This window comes from Tachyglossus aculeatus, chromosome 2 (genome assembly GCF_015852505.1).
Source record: "Tachyglossus aculeatus isolate mTacAcu1 chromosome 2, mTacAcu1.pri, whole genome shotgun sequence".
Taxonomy (NCBI): domain Eukaryota; kingdom Metazoa; phylum Chordata; class Mammalia; order Monotremata; family Tachyglossidae; genus Tachyglossus; species Tachyglossus aculeatus.
Window position 1 is genome coordinate 17,284,471 of NC_052067.1, and position 7,471 is coordinate 17,291,941.

Sequence of the window (7,471 nt, forward strand, 5' to 3'; positions counted from 1 at the left end):
AGATTTACTTACTCTAATGTATAGAGAATGTTTTTGGATAGAATATAAATATTCCAGAGATTTAAGGAAGTTATCGGAAGTCAAGCAGGCATTAATTAGACTTTTGTAATTAGAATTATGGCTACAGAAGCTTCCTAGTGGTTATACATATATATATGGCAATATTTCAATAGCTCACATTTACTGAGCTGTTGGAATACAGCACCTGATGTATTTTCTTACATCACAGATATAATAATTCTTTCTAAATACCATTGCAATGGATGCTTAATTGCTTTTAATTAATGTTGGAGTTAAACCCATTTATACTTGTTTCTCCCTTCACTACTGCTCACACATGTAAACAGTCTGTCCGTTTGCAGTGCAAAGAACAAAAACTGATGATGACAGAATCCAATCAGAAAAGCTGCATAAAGATGAAAGGTCTTACCAATGAGAAGTGAACTTGCTAAACTACCCCTTTCAATGAATTTGGACAAAACTGAAAAATGTTGTTGATATCAGATCCTTAGGCTGATTACCGAAGCGTTCGATTTTTCATGGTGTCAATTCATCACTGTCTACCTGGTTATATTTAACACTTTCTCCTGTTTCCAGTGAGTCTGCTGAGATAGGCAATCTCTGTCACATGATATCTGCTTCACAAGAAGGTCAATAGACCATTGTGAAGACCCAGGGTTTATGCCCCTCAGCTGGCTCAATTCTCTCTCTGATACTGCTGACAGCAGATGGAGACTCAGTGTCTTGCAGTATCTAAAATATTAATAGGATTAGAGCTATTATCCTTCAACCAGTTTAGCCTTCCCTTTTAGAAATGAGGTGAGGGGCGGGGGGAGGTCTGCAAATGTCCAATCTGTCACTTTAGAACAATGATTCTCTAGAAAGATTGGCTGCCACAAACTGATACCAAAATGCCAAACAGTGTGTTTTCCTTTCACTTATTCAAACTACTGATCCATATTTGAAATCAATGTTGCAAAGAGTTGCCTTCACAGTTAAGACACCAGAAGCGGTTCAATTCTATCTGAGTCCAGACATCTTGGGGTACGTCTTTGAACACGTACTTTATCCAAGGACAAGCCTTGGGAGCATATTACTGCCACAATTAGTAATCAGGGTGCTAAGGAAAATTGGACCTTGAGGAAGAAGCAGGTTATGCAAGTGTGAGGAGCGAACCAGTGTAAACCCTCCTCTGCGTTTTTCAGAAAGCCTGATGTTTATCTTTTGTTCCATTTTTAGAAGCTGTGATTAAATGGCAAGGCATTGCTGCATAGCACCAATTAAAGTAACTTCAGTCTTTTCACCCATCCTTTAATGGGAAACAAAATTCACTTTTAGGCCTATATACTGCAAACACATATATTGCATGGTGTACGATTTAGATCATTGTGGAGGGCAGTAACTGCATTAGTTTATATTCCCCATTCCAGTCTTGGTGATGAGCATCAATTTTGTTAATTAAGAATTTTAAGCTCCGTGAATTTATAGTACAATTACAATATACATCATATGGAGAAGATCTTAAGCCCGCTACCACTATTAAAAAATGCCCACTTCCATTATTTGCTGACAGTTTCAAAGGCAGATGAATTTTATATGAAGATTTACCATTTCCATTTTAGCCTTGCTCACTCCATGTCAATTATTTGTCAGCAAAACACAACGGAGAAGACTTTTGACTTAAATCTTTTTTTTTTTTTAAAGAAAAGCCAATTCATCAGGTAGAAAAGGGCTGCTGTTCACAGTTCCAGGCCCTGCCAGAGACAAATGGCTGTAAAAATTTAAAATCAATCATTAACAGATTAGCTGTTGGTCCAAAGTAAATAGCAATCAGCTTATTAGGCATCAGGCAGAGTGAGATAAAGGGGAAGAGTTATTGAAAATGAGGATGTTTGCTGGGGCTGTGCTTGTGCTGATGGAGCAGAACAGGAAAAGGCTGTTTCTTTCTTGCTCTAATTACAAATGGAAAATAACCTACAATGCTAAACAAGTTGAGCTCTTTGAATTAAAAAGAATGCAGTGTTTGACTCCACAAAGTGGTTTGATCTTCCTTGATGAGCGAACAAAGTTGCTCTGTGCTGTGAGGGCCTCCTTTCAAAGTTTAATATTCATTCATTTATTCAATTGTATTTATTTGGTGCTTGCTTGTAAAGTATGATCCTGAACATTTATATACACCCGCAGCCTGTGAGCCCCTTGTGGGACAGGGACTGTGGATTTGGTTTGTTTTTTTCTAAACTGGTATTTGTTAAGCACGCTCTAGGTGTCAAGCCTGTACTAAATGCTGGGTAAATTCAAGTTAATCAGGTTGGACACAGTCCATGTCCCACATGGGGCTCACAGTCCTAATTCTCATTTTGCAGATGAGGTAACAGGCACAGGGAAGTGAAGTGACTTGCCCAAGGTCAGAGCAGGCAAGTGGCAGAGTCAGGATTAAAACCTAGGTCCTTCTGACTTTCAGGTCATGCTCTAACCACCAGGCAATGCTACTTCATGTGTCCGACCTAACCCACGGCACTTATGTACATATCTGTTATTTATTCATTTATTTCCTTTGGTGTCTGTCTCCCCCTCTAGACTGTAAGCTTGTTCTGGTCAGGGAATGTGTCTTAATTGTTACATTGTACTCTCCCAAGAGCTCAGTACAGTGCTCTGCACACAGTAAGCGCTCAATAAATACGATTGAATGAATGAATAAAAGATTAATTCATTCAATCGTATTTATTGAGCGCTTACTGTGTGCAGAGCATTGTACTAAGTGCTTGGGAAGTACAAGTCGGCAACATATAGAGACGGTCCCTACCCAACAACGGGCTCACAGTCTAGAAGGGGGAGACAGACAACAAAACAAAACATTTAGACAGTTATCTATCCCAGTGCTCTAGACTGTAAGCTTGTTGTGAGCAGGGAATGTGTTTGTTTATTGTATTGTACTCGCCCAAGTGCTTAGTACAGTGCTCTGCACATAGTAAGCAGTCAGTAAATACAATTGAATGAAAAAATACTAAGTACAACATACACTACTACTGGGAAGCAGCGTGGCTCAGTAGAAAGAGCACGGGCTTTGGAGTCAGAGGTCAGGGGTTCAAATCCCAGCTCTGCCAATTGTCAGCTGTGTGACTTTGGGCAAGTCACTTCACTTCTCTGGGCCTCAGTGACCTCAACTGTAAAATGGGGATTAAGACTGTGAGCCCCCCATGGGACAACCTGATCACCTTGTAACCTCCCCAGCACTTAGAACAGTGCTTTGCACATACTAAGCACTTAATAAATGCCATCATTACTATTATTATTTACTACTACTACTATTACTAATAGACATTTCAGAGACTCTTCAAAGGCTCTTCAGATTTGAAAATGGAGTCTCTAGGGTTTTTGCAAGCAATTTAAACCCTACTAATGAACCAAGGGCATTTCATTACCCCATTACGTTAGACTTTACTGTGTCCCAAAACCTTCCAATGACCAACTGACCATTAGGAAAGGGAGATGTGGCTTAGATGAAACAAAACACCAGATTTGTCACTTTAGAAGGTGACATGAATGCTCAGTGCCATTCTGGCTACACCATTTTGGTGTCCCCTCTTTATTAAGAGAGGGGGTCACATGCTTGAAGTGTGAGGGGGTTCCTCACACTGAGTGCTTAACACACAACTTAAAATATCAGTTGTGGGGGAGAGGAGAAATCAAAGCATGTGACGGATCTTGTCTGGGTCCCAAGTGCCAAAATGCTTAGGCACAGACTTGCACAGCACACAGTAAAAATAATACCATTGAACAAGTGCTATGTGCCAAGAGCTGTGTTATCGACTGTGTCAAGGTGGGACAGGGAATATGTTTAATCTTCTTATATTTTATCTATCCCAGTATTTAGCACAGTGTATGGCATATAGTAAGCACTTTATTTCCATAGTTATGATTCTTTTTCTGGGCTGTTTCCAGAACCTGGATGCTGACTGGCAGAGAGCCCTGTCCCCACCAGGACTCTGGGGGGACTCACCAACATCCATTCTGTATTAAGATAGCTGAAAACAGTCAAGAAAGAAGATAATTAAAAACAAAATTCAGTACAACATTTTTGGTATTTGTAAATACCAAATTTGTAATACTGTGTGCCAGGCACTGTACCCAGCACTTAGAACAGTGCTTTGCACATAGTAAGCGCTTAATAAAGGCCATTATTACTAAGCAGTGGGGTAGATACACGCTAATCAGGTTGGATACAGTCCATGTCCCACATTTTACAGATGAGGCAATTGAGGCACAGAGAAGTGAAATGACTTGCCCAAAGTCACACAGCTGACAAGTGGCAGATCAAGGTTAGAACCCAGGTCCTTTTGACTCCTGGGTCTGGCTCTATCCACTAAACCACACTGCTCTTCTATTACAGCTAGAGAGGTAACCATACCTAGACACAATTTCCTTGGAGAGACAAGAGTGTTAATAAAACTTAAAAGAGGAGGGAATGGTCAATTGTTAACAGAGTAGTTACAACATCCTGCTTTTGTTAGAAGATGCATTAAAATACAAGTTATCACCACTTAGGCAAGATTAATGCTTATCTGGATAAGCACAAGCAGAATGAACTCACCAGTCAAATTGCATTCTGTTTTTGGTTTATGAAGTGGGCTGTAAAATTCTGCTTTTCAGGATTCATAGGGGTGCCGATGAATTGAACTATTGGGGGAACATTTAGAGAGAATAAGAACTCAGCTGGAGCCAAGTAGATTCTGATAGGGGTTTGATCATCTCTTGGCATATGACTGATTGCATCATTACATTCTGCAATGTGGAGCACCAATCATACCCTGTGCTTAATAGAAAGAGGATTTAAGCAGAGTAAACAGTATTTACAAGTGTGGACAGAATTATTGGGTTTCATTAATAAAAATAAACACTGGGAAATATTGTATAGAATTAGGGAATCCACTCAAGATTTGTGTCTTCAACTCCTTTCATCACTGGCGATGAAGCCAGGAGAGTAGGAATTTCATTCATTCATTCAATCAATTGTATTCCTTAAGTATTTACTCTATGCAGAGCACTGTTCCAAGCACTTGGGAAAGTACAACAATAAACAGTGACATTCCCTGCTCACAATGAGCTCACAATGAACTCACAGTCTAGAGGAATAAGCTAGGAGCCCTTCTGGAGAATGCTCCAGATTTAACGCTTGTACTACACCAGGGTCGCCAGGTGTCTTCAAACAATCAATTGTATTTATTGAGCACTTACTATGTGCACTGTACTAAGAGCCTGGGAGAGTACAACATTCATTCATTCATTCAATCGCATTTATGTGTGCTTATCGTGTGCAGAGCACTGTACTAAGCGCTTGCAAAAGTACAAGTCAGCAACATATAGAGACTGTCCCTACCCAATAACAGGCTCGCAGCCTAGAAGGGGGAAACAGACAACAATACAAAACATGTACATAGGTGTCAAAATCAACAGAACAAATAGAATTATAGCTATAAGGTACATTATTAACAAAAATAAATAGAATAGTAAATGTGTACAAGTAAAATAGAGTAATAAATCTGAACAAATATATACAAGTGCTGTGGGGAGGGGAAGGAGGTAGAGTGGGGGGGGATGGGGAGGAGGAGAGGAAAAAGGGGGCTCAGTCTGGGAATGCTTTCTGGAGGAGGTGAGCTCTCAGTAAGGCTTTGAAGGGAGGAAGAGAGCTAGTTTGGCGGATGTACGGAGGGAGGACATTCCAGGACAGGGGAAGGACGTGGGCCGGGGGTCGACGGCGGGACAGGCGAGAATGAGGCACAGTGAGGAGGTTAGCGGCAGAGGAGCAGAGGGTGCGGGCTGGGCTGTAGAAGGAGAGAAGGGAGGTGAGGTAGGAGTGGGCGAGGTGATGGAGAGCCTTGAAGCCGAGAATGAGGAGTTTTTGCATGATTCGTTGGCTGACAGGCAGCCACTGGAAATTTTTGAGGAAGGGAGTAACATGCTCAGAGTGTTTAGAATTAGCACAACATCCCCACAGCACTTGTCTTATGCTGTCAAGTCATCTCCGACCCATAGTGACACCATGGACACATCTCACCCAGAACACCCCACTTCCACCTGCAATCGTTCTGGTAGTGGATCCACAGAGTTCTCTTAGTAAAAATACAGAAGTGGTTTACCATTGCCTCCTTCCCCTCAGTAAACTTGAGTCTCCTTCCTCGACTCTCTCCCATGACACTGCTGCCCAGCACAGGTGAGTTTTGACTTGTAGCAGATTGCCGTCCACTCGCTAGCCACTGGCCAACCTAGGAATGGAATGGGTATGCCTCAGCTTGACACTCCCTCCCGTAGTCAAGACTGGTAGAGTACTGGAAACTCTCCAGGTGTGACCCTGAGAGGGGTATCCCCACAGCACAAATGTATGTATCTGTAATTCATTTATTTTTAATAATGTCTGTCTCTCCCTCTAGATTGAGAGCTTGCTGTGGGAAGGAATGTTTCTGTTAGTTGTGATAGGACAGTGCTTAGCACAAAGTAAGAGCTCAATAAATTAGCAGACATGTTCCCTGCCCATAAAGAGCTTACAGTCTAGATGGTGCCTTCCCAAAGGAGGATTTAAGGAGTTAGAAAGTGATTCCCTTTTTATAAGAAAGGGGAGATGGATGGCAAGCCAACGTTGGTGTCTTATATTCTCCCAAGTGCTGAGTACGGTATTTTACATATAGTAAATCCTCAATCTGCTCAGTAGATACCTTTGATTGAAGACATCCCTCTCCCCTGGGATTGGTCCAGGTAACAATAATAATTGTTATTGTGATATTTGTTAAGAATTTATGTGCCTAGTACTATACTAGGCAGTGGGTTAGATATAAGCGAGTCAGGTCAGACAGTCCTTGTCTCACAGAGGGCTCACAGTTTAAGTGGGAGGGAGAGCAGGTACCTTCATTTTACAGATGAGACTTCTGAGCCAAAAAAGAGTAGTTAAGTGACTTGCCAAGGATGTCAAAACAGGCAATTGGGAGAACTGGGATTAGAACCCCAGTCCTCTTACTCCGAAGACACTTGCTTTTTCCACGAGGCCATGTTGCTTCTCGACAGATTTAGAAGAATGGTCCACGATGTCTTGTACGTACGCCTGTGCAGATACTGTCTTTTCAGGAGACAGTCATCAGCATACAGAAGCTGATTATTGAATCAGTTACTTTAGGATGTATGGGTAGATTGTGGAGGTTGAGGGAGTTTCATAGAAGATTGGAGAGGTAACTGAAGGCCACAGAAAGGTTATTTTTTGTTTATGATCATTCTCCAAGCAAACTAGGCTCTCCAATTGAGGCTAGTTCAGATAATTAAGAGAAGCAGTATCTAGTGGATTGAACACTGGCCTGAGAGTCAGAAGGGGGTTCTAACCCCAGCTCTGCCACTTGTCTCCTATGTAACCCTGGGCAAGTCACTTCATTTCCCTGTGCCTCAGTTACGTTGTCTGTAAAATGGGGATTAAGACTGTCAAGCCCCA

The 7,471-nt window shown here is 41.7% G+C and overlaps 1 non-coding gene across 1 annotated transcript; it reads right to left on the reverse strand.

Moving 5' to 3' along the window:
• Window positions 1-6,221: 6,221 nt before the first annotated feature.
• LOC119923352 lies at window positions 6,222-6,359 on the reverse strand. The gene has a single exon (XR_005448838.1). It is a non-coding gene; the product is annotated as a small nucleolar RNA SNORA7 (small nucleolar RNA).
• Window positions 6,360-7,471: the final 1,112 nt, after the last annotated feature.